Raw genomic sequence first — 10,048 nt, forward strand, 5'->3', positions numbered from 1 at the left:
CTCTTCTATTCACGCCTTGGCGAACCAGGTGGAGAGGAGGTCGAGGCAGGCGCGAGCTGCCGAGGAGGCTGCTCGTGCTGCTGAGGCGGCTGCTCACCTCGTGCGGTCTAGGCAGGCGAGGTCTCAGAAAGATGCTGAGGCTATGGGAGTGGTTGTGAAACATATGGCGGAATTGAAACTGGACCTACAGCATCAGGTCGAGTATCTTCAGGAGGATATCAGGGAGAGGACTTAGATCTTCTCTCAAGGCATCAAAGATGCGAAGAAGAAAGCTGTTAGTGATTATATTGCTTCGCCGGACTTCGATGATCTGATGGTGGACTCCTACAGGAGGGGTTTCAAGCTAAGCCGGTGGATGATCCGAAATACTTACCCCGAGCTCGACATCAGCGCCATATTCACTTCGCGTATTACTCAGGAGATGGCCAACGCTGCGGATGGTGAACCGGACTCCGAGGGGGAGGCAGGGCCTTCGGGTATCGTCGAAGTGGCTTCTGATAACGAAGAAGTAGCCCCAGACTTGTAAAAAATGAAATGGCTCCTCATTTTTTTTGTACACCTCATTATCTGAAATGAAATGGCCTTTTTGTTTAAGTGTTGGTTGTCCTGTCTTCGAACTGTGTTTTTTGCCGAACTGACTATTTCGGTCCTCTACTAGTTCATTTTCTACCTCGACTTCGGGGTACTTGCCTTGGCGGTTTATAGGTAGTATCGCCTTAGGTTGACAATGTTCCATGCTCGGGGTACTCGTTTTCCCTCTAGAGTTTCAAGCTCGTATGCCCCCCCGATTGCTTTCTTTACTCTGTAGGGTCCTTCCCAATTTGGTCTAAGTTTCCCTACGCCGAATTCGGGCACCATGACCTTACAGAGAATCAGGTCGTCGACGCGGAAGTTCCTCTTCTTTACTCTGGCGTTATAGTACCGAGCGACTTTTTGCTGGTAGGCCGCAGTTCGAATGTGCGCGAGGTCTCTCACCTCGTCCAGTAGGTCGAGGTTAGTGCGTAACTCGCCTTCGTTTGTCTGTTCGTCGTATGCTTCTAGTCGCAGCGTAGGTACTTCGATTTCCGCCGGGATCACCACCTCGGTGCCCTCTCCTGTGGCGGTTTTTTCCGTGGTTCGGTGAGCCCATAGAACACTTGGTAGTTCGTCTGCCCATAACCCTTTGGCTCGGTCTAGTCGTGCTTTCAGTCCGCGGAGGATGGCTCTGTTCATTACTTCTGTTTGGCCATTTGCCTACGGGTGTGCGACCGACGTGAAGTTCTGACTAATTCCCATACTTTGGCACCATTCTTGGAACTTGATATCCTCGAACTGTTTGCCGTTGTCGGAGATCAGTACCCGAGCTAGCCCAAAGCGACATACTATGTTCTTCCAAAAGAAGTTCTGTATGTTTCATGCTGTAACTATTGCCAAAGGTTCAGCTTCTATCCACTTTGTGAAGTAATCTACTGCCACCACTAGGAATTTTCTCCCGTCTGTCGCTGGTAGGAATGGCCCCAGAAGGTCGATGCCCCATTGGGCGAAGGGCCATGGACTGGTGAGGTATTTGAGGTCGGCAGCGGGCTGATGGTGGATATTGGCATGCTTCTGACACTTGTCGCATTTTCTGACGAGCTTGATGGCCTCTGTCTTCATCGTTGGCCAGTAGTATCCTTGTCGTAGTGCTTTTTGGGCGAGGGCTCTGCCCCCCAGGTGTCCGTCGCACAAGCCTTCATGAGTGTCGCGGAGTACCAGCTCGGCTTCGGCTGGGCGCAAGCACCGTAGGTAGGGGAGCGTGTAGGATCGTCGGTACAACCGTTCGTCTATCATGACGTATTTGGCCGCCTGGCGCTGCACCCTCTTGGCTGTGTTGCGATCTGCGGGGAGGGTTCCGTCTAGCAGGAAGCTCGCGAGTGGGTGGATCCAGCTCGGCTCTGCTTCAGTGACGGGAGCGACCTCTCCTGCCCCACCGAGAATGCTGGGCCGAGGTAAGTCCTCTATGTACACGGTTCTCATGGCGTTGTGACTCGTGCTGGCTAACCGGGATAGGGCGTTGGCCTCAGTGTTCTCTGACCTCGGGATTTGCCTGATGAAGTGTGACTGGAAGTTGAGCAGAGCCTCCTTTACTTTTGCCAAGTATGCAATCATAGTGAGCTCGCGTGCTTCATATTCGCCCGTAACCTGGTTGACCATGAGCTGGGAATCACTGCAGATAACTACGTGCTTTGCTCCAACCTTGTGTGCTAGGTTCAGCCCGGTTATTAGTGCCTCGTACTCCGCCTCATTGTTGGACGCCGCGAACTCAAAGCGTAGTGCGTATTCCAACTTTGTCCCGCTCGGGCCGAGTAACACTATTCCAGCCCCGCTGCCTTGCTGGTTCGAGGAGCCATCTTCGTGAAGGATTCATGGCTCCTCATCCCAGTTCGCGCTTGGTCTAACCAGGAGAGATGCTACGCTGGCTGCTACTCCACGGGGTTCGGACTCGATTGGCTTGGGAGCTCCGAGCTCGCCTGAACTGGGGACCTCGAGCTCGACTGACTCAGGGGCTTCGGGGCTAAACGTGCATTATGTGATAAAATATGCCAAGGCTTGGGCCTTAATGGCAGTTCTCGGCTTGTATTGGAGATCGTACTCGCTGAGTTCGATGGCCCACTTCGTTAGTCGACCGGAAACCTCGGGTTTGAGTAAAACTTGTCTCAGAGGTTTGTCGGTCAGGACGATGACGGTGTGAGCTTGGAAGTACGGGCGGAGTTTCCGAGCTGCTATCACCAGTGCATATGCTAGCTTTTCTATTTGCGGGTACCTTGTCTCTGCTCCCTACAAAATTTTACTAACATAATATATGGATCGCTGGACCCGGTCTGTTTCCTTTATTAGTACCGAACTGACCACCTCGTCGCTTGCCGAGAGGTACAATTCTAAGACCTCGCCCTCCTCGGGCCGAGCTAAGGTTGGCACACTGGCGAGATAACCTTTTAGCTTGTCAAACGCGAGCTGGCAGTCTTGGGTCCACTCGAACCCTTTGCCTTTGATTGCTTTGAAAAAAGGTAGGCAACGGTCTGCTGACTTGGACATGAAGCGGCTTAGAGCGGCTATGCGGCCATTTAGCCTCTGAATTTCTTTTACTTTCCGAGGTGGTCTCATATCTAGGATGTCTTTTATCTTGTCCGGGTTGGCCTCAATACCGCGCCGATTGACAATGTAGCCTAGGAATTTGCCCGAGGTGATGCCAAAGACACATTTGTTGGGGTTCAATTTCATGCTAAACTGACGCAGGATTTGGAAGACATAATCCAAGTCTTATATTAATTCTTGTGAAAACTGTGTCTTGACGACCATGTCGTCTACATAGCACTCTATCTTGGTGCCAATCAGGGGTCGAAACAGCCTATTTACAAGTCTTTGGAAGGTCGCCTCGGCATTTTTTAATCCGAAGGGCATGACCTTGTAACAGTACAGCCCGAACTCGGTTATGAAGCTGGTTTTTTCCTCATCGGACTGGTCCATCCGGATTTGGTTGTAGCCTGAGTAGGCGTCCAGGAAGCTTAGCAACTCATGTCCCGATGTCGCGTCCACTAGGTGGTCAATTCCGGGGAGGGGGAAGCAATCTTTTGGGCAAGCTCGGTTCAGGTCGGTGTAGTCGACGCACATGCGCCACTTGCCGTTCGCCTTTTTTACCAGCACAGGGTTGGCCACCCAGCTCGGGTAATGGACCTCCCTTACGAAGTCTGCTACGAGGAGCTTCTTGACCTCCTCGTCGACCGCCCTCCAGCGCTCTGGGGCTAAGTTGCGTTTCTTCTGTCTAACGGGTCTAATAGTTCGGTCCGTAGGGGTTCTTCGATGGAAGCACCAATCTGGAGTGTGCGAGCTGGGTCCGTAGGTGAAGTCGGGATTGCGACTGTTTCTTCTGAGGGCGAAGCTCGTTCCTCGCCTTGCTCCGCAGGCCGCTCCAGATCGAGGTCGCCGGTTGCCTTGGTTTTTCCCTTCAGGGCGGCAACATAACACTTGCGGGACTCGAGCTGGTCGCCCCGCGCTACCCCCACACCGAAGTCCGTAGGGAACTTCATGGCCAAATAGTAGGTGGAGACCACCGCCCGTAGGATATGCGTGATCGGCCGCCCTATTATGGCATTGTATGGGGAGGGGGTCGCGACCACCAGGAAGTCATGGTTGAGTCTGACCGCGCAAGGCCATGTGCCGACTTCCACAGGTACTGTTATTTTCCCGAGGGGCCTGACTTCCTCTCCGCTGAAACCCACCAGGGGAGTGTTCGCGGGCTTTAGTTCGCTCCTCCGTAGCTGTAGCTGGTCAAACGCTGATTTAAAGAGGATGTCCGCCGAGCTGCCCGAATCTACGAGTACGCGTCATCATGGGGGTAGCGGACTCCTCGCGCGTCGTCCTCCGTGAAGAAGATTGGTTCTTCGGTCTTTGGTCTCTTTGGAGGGTTCCGCTCCTCGAGGGCCGCTTCGCGAACTGAAGTCCGAGCTGCTGCCGAGGTACACCTTGCTACCACCGAACCTCCCACAATTACATGGATGGTTCCCCGAACTGGCCTCTCCACCGGAGGCTGTCGCTGTAATGGTTCGGTAGGCCCGCTGCTAGATTCGAGGGCATCCTTTTCGTGCTCCCCTGGCCGATCTGCCTTATTGTTATTATTGTTGTGCTGGACAAAGTTTCTCAAGTATCCACGACGGATGAGCCCCTCTATCTCGTCCCGGAGATTATTGCACTGCTCGGTACTGTGACCATGATCTCTATGGAAACTACAATACAAATTCTTATTTCTTTCGTTTGGATTTCCCTTTAGGCGAGGTGGCCACTTCACGTAGGGGGCGTCCTTGATCGTCATTAAGATCTCGGTCCGCCTTGTGTTCAGTGGTGTGTAATCCGTCCGAACTGCTAGGGGAGCTCGGAATGACTGGTTCGGCTTCGGCTCTCGGGCCGGGTTTTTTCGGTCGACTGGGTTAGAGGGCTCGCCCTCCCTCTTTCTTTTCTCATTTCCGCCCTCGGTTCGTTGGTTGATTTCTTCCTCTGTCCTCATGAACTTGTCCGCGAGCTTGAGGAATTCGGCCACGGTTGCGGGCTGGTTAGCTACCATGTGCCATTTGAATTCTTTGTGCGTTACCCATCATTTTGCCGCCGCGAGCTGCACTGCGAGGTCTAACCGCGGTATCTACAAGCATGCTTCGTTGAATCGCTTGATGTAGCCCCGTATGGATTCTCCTTCCCTTTGGACTACTCCAAAGATGCTTTCCTCTGCTCTGGGGCACCGTTTGCTGGTGACAAAATGTGCGGTGAAGACCTGCACGAACTAAGCCCAGCACTTTATCGACCCGGGGGCCAGGTTCCTATACCAAGTGCGGGCTACCCCTCGGAGGGTGGTGGTGAAGGCCACGCACATGCATGATTCGCTGGCCCTAGCGAGGTGCATTTGGGACTGGAAAGCGTCAACGTGGTCGTTGGGGTCGAAGGACCCGTCATACTTGTCCAGAGGTGGGAGCTTGAAATCTCTGGGCAAGGGGACCGCCAGGAGTTCTGAGGCGAGGGGGGAGGGAACTGAGAGAATCAGGGTGACTCCTGCCTCGTCCGAGCTCGTCTCTTAGCCTCTGAGCTCTAACAGAGCACGGGTGGCGGTTCGGTGACTTCGTCGGCGCCTTCGCTGTTGAGTGGGCCTTGTACTCGCACTGCTAGCCTCCGTGCTACCGAGCTCAATGGGCCCGGAATGCTGGTAGTCTGCTGCCGCCAGTGCGCTGAATCGGTTTCCCGCGAGTGGGAACTCGGGCTTGGAGCGCCGAGGTGCCGATCTCGCGTGCGAGGTGCCCGACCTGCCTGCGAGTTGCGTGGCGGGGATGACTTTTTTCTCTCTTCGGCCTGGGGAAGAGGCCTGGCTATTAGGGGGGTTCTGGGGCCTGGAGGCCTTGCCTTGGTGGGGGCGTCCATCCTGCGGGGAGGCCTTGGCTGGCCTCGAAGCAGGGTGGCGAGGTGGAAGTAGTGGTTGGTTCAGTGGCAGTTGGGGGAATTGCTGTTGATAGTGATACTGGGAGATGTTGTGCAGCACCTGGTGCTGGTGAAGCTGGTGTTGCTGAAACTGTTGCATTTGGGCTTGCATTGCCCGCATGCACTTCATCAGGTCGTCCAACCGGTTTTGGCTGGCTGCCAGGGGGACGACAGTCGGTTCAGTAAAGGTTGTCTCAATAGGGGGAGGAAAGGGGATGCTTGTGGCAGGGAGGTTTATGGGCGCCATTGCTTGTGGCGCACTCAAACTGGGGATTTCATCCACCGAAAGGGGAATGGTGAACTGTCCAACGCACACCACGGGAACTTGAAGCTGTTCCCCGGTGGTGTTTGTCTCTGTGCCGCGTCCGGCGTTGCTGGAAGAGGCCATGAGCGTTGGGTTTTTTGAAGAAGAAAAAAGAGAGGTATGAGAGTTTGGAGGGAGGCTTTTTGAAGCGATTTCCCACAGACGGCGCCAATTGATGATGCACGATCCGGCCGGTCTTAGTTGTCAACGACCTTGCCTCTGAATTGAGTAACTGGGGACCTGAAACGGGGGAGATGAAGAAGCTCCGGGGAGAACCCGGTGTAGAGGCTCCGAAGCTCAAGTTAGAATCCCTCAAAGGCAAGATAAACCAGATAGCGCAAAGTTTGCATACCTTGTTCTTGGGGGGTAGGGAGCCTTTTATAACCACCTCGCGCACTCACTTCCAGGCTTCTGTCAGATCGGGCCTGACTATCTCTGAGCTCCTGCCAGTTTGGATGTCATCCCTTCTGGCCGGGCAGAACCGCCACTGCTCCTTTTGTCGGAGCCGTTTCTGCGGCTGGTGACGACGGTGGCAGGAGGCCATTTGAAGTGCGGCTGTCAAGCGTCAGATCCCAAATCAGTCAGGTGCGCCGCCCTTGGAAACGGACATCCTTGGTGTCAGGTATGGTACGCTTGGTTAGTCTAGCGTTTCGGAGGCGAAGTGCCGGAGTAACGGGGGGGGGGGGGACAAAGTCTTGAGTTCGGTTTTTGGGGAGTGCTCCGAGCTGCCATGGGCCAGCTCGGGTCACGACCTTGTGAGGTTTAGGGCCCAGGAGAGAGTTCGGGCTCCTTGCAGGGCGCTCGGGTCCTTAGTAGTGAGCTCGGGCTCCTAGCAGGGAGCTCGGGTTCTTAGTAGGGAGCTCGGGCTCCTAGTAGGGAGCTCGTGCTCCTTTTTCTTTTGGTGCTTGTGTTTTGGGCACTTTGTTGCCCCGAGCTGTTCGCTTTTGCCACGCGTCGAGTGATGGCGAGGTCGGGCCAAATTTCCCTTCATCAGTGGCAATATGGATTAACCCATTTGACCCAAAATGATTTAATTTCTTACCACCACTTAGATGAAAACACTATTTTTTCTTGGTAGATTTTAAAGGTATAAGCTTTTATGTTATTGAAATTATTAATTTATTAAGTATGAATTTAATTAGTAGAACTTAATGATGAGAAGAAATAAAAATGACTTAAATATATGACTCAATGAACATGAATGCAAGTTAATAACTTAAATGTTGGATTTAATGAGAGAACATTGAATGCATTGAATATATTTAAATTACCTCTTTTCAACTAATTTAATATCAATAACCAATTGCCCTTATTTTCTTATCATTAAATTTAAATATAGAGGAGTAGTATTGTCCTTAGAAAATTCCAGAAATATTCTTGAGGCCATTCGTACTTTTTAAAGTAGTATATATATATATATCTATATATATATATATAATATTTTTAGTAGGTTTATTATAATTGGGTCTATCGGGTCCGGTTCGGTTCCAGGTCCTTAATATTTATTGTCAAGTCAGTTCTAGTTCTACCTAGACCCAACCCATTGGCAACCTTCATTTGATCAAGAACCATTGACTTGGTCAAAAAAATCCAACCTAAGCGGTTGAACCATTGACCCGTTCGACTTGGTCTTTGCGTCATGGGTTGCACACTAAATGTATGTACAAACTTCAAAATGTCATAACTTTGTGCTTGAATGTCCAATTGGGGTGATGTTTTTCTTTATTTGGGGTAACTTTTTGAAATCTATGTATTGCAAGCCCTACTATTTTCACCCCAAAAAGAACTTTTTTGGCCTCAAATTGTAAAATTTAACATTTTTATAAATAAAAAAATTAAAAAACTGTATTAGAAATATAAATTAAACATGAAACAATATTTATATGTACATACATAACATCTAAAAATAATTATACATTTTTATTGATAAAATACATATTTATGTATGCCTATACACATAGTTTGGCCGACGAGTTAGTTTTTAAAGCATTGATTCCAACAACAAATTCACAAAGATTTTTGTGTTACTATGCATGGTTCTTATGTCTGGAATTAAAAATAACCGGTATAATATTTTAGTTATTACAGAAAACGTATAGTTATGGTCTTTATGGACTCGTGGTTAAAAGGTTTAGAGTATGGATCATGGTTTTAAATACCGGATTGGACATGGACCATTTTGGCTACTGATTCCCAAGTCAAACGTTTTGACTGTTCTGGTCTGAACGGGTGGTCCGTTTTGATTTAAAAAATAAAAATAATAAATAAAACAAAAAATGGTTGAAAACCATTGCCTGTGTCGATGCATTGATGGTTCAATCATTTGGGTCAATGAGTCACTAACCAAATCAATGATTTTTGGCCCAAGAGAGGTTTTAGAATGAAATGGTTCCAGTTCCCTGATTGGCTCCAGGGTTGACCGGTCCGGTCCAGTTTTCAAAACTATGGTATGGATAGTATCTCATGGTCACCGAAACCACCATTTCAAAAGCTAAGTCAAAATTCATCTTTTTTCCAAACAAAGGGAAAACGGGGAAAAATAATATTATTCAAGGTTTTAGAAACTGAACTGAACATGAAACTGTTTTAGCCACCTGTTTCTAGGTAGAATGGTTCGACTATAGTCTTAATGGACAGCCCATTCTGATTTAAAAATTAAATAAATAAAATATAAAACAGTCAAAACCATTGTTTGGATTGATAGTTCGACCATCTAAGTCAATGGATCACTGACCAAATCAATAGTTTTTTGCCCAAATGTGATTTTAGAGTGTAACAGAACCGATTACCTATCCAGTTCCCGGGTCAAACTGATTCGGCCTGGTTTTCAAAACCATGACATCATTATGACCAGAGTTGAATGCGACCAACTATTAAGCAAAATGCCTCTCCATCTTTTCTTATTGTTTAGAAAAATTTCCCTACTCGTTAATAGTACAAATAAGGCCGATCCAAAAGTCTCTCCTTGATCACATGGTTCATTTATTTTATGTTCTGTAATTTTGTTTCTTATCCAAATCATGGCCAATCCCTACCAAGCCTTTCTTGTCTCTTCATGAGCTCTTCTTCGTGGTGTTCCTTCACGTTCGTATCTTTAACAATACAGCTATACGAGTAAACAATGCAACCATAGCAGTACCAATGTTTGCTATTATGACTTGCATGTTTATTTAATATATGTACAACGTACGATTGTGCGTCAATGTGTAGTTTCTTTTGAACTAGTGAATGACCCGTATTAAGTACGGGGAAGTTTTATATATATATATAAACATTAATGATTTTTATTACCATTTTTATTACTATTTATAAACTACCATTTTTTAAAGCATTCAGTCTACGGGTTCACATAAATTGACTCTTATATGTCAAACCCGTAAAATTATATGGGTCATTAAATTCAACTTTAACCGTTTATTACTTTAATTTAACCATTATTATTATTAATTTATTTTAGTATTTAATTTAATTTTTTTATATAGTAATAATATTAACTAAATTTGTAATTATTTAAATATTTACTTAAAATATTTATTCCAACCGACTATAATTATTATATAATAGATTTGTTAATTCATATTTTGCATTTAAGAATAAACATTAATGATTTGGCTTAACAATTTTAATGACTGTTAATAAATATTGATTATTATTTAAGGTTTAATTACTGTATTCGATAATTATTATGGGGCATGCTTTGAATAAACATTAATGATAATTGATGATTGTTATTTCGTTTTTTATTATTTACTTAATTAAGTACTTGAT

The sequence above is a fragment of the Nelumbo nucifera genome, chromosome 4, assembly GCF_055504915.1.
Source record: "Nelumbo nucifera cultivar China Antique chromosome 4, China Antique-T2T, whole genome shotgun sequence".
Classification (NCBI taxonomy): Eukaryota; Viridiplantae; Streptophyta; class Magnoliopsida; order Proteales; family Nelumbonaceae; genus Nelumbo; species Nelumbo nucifera.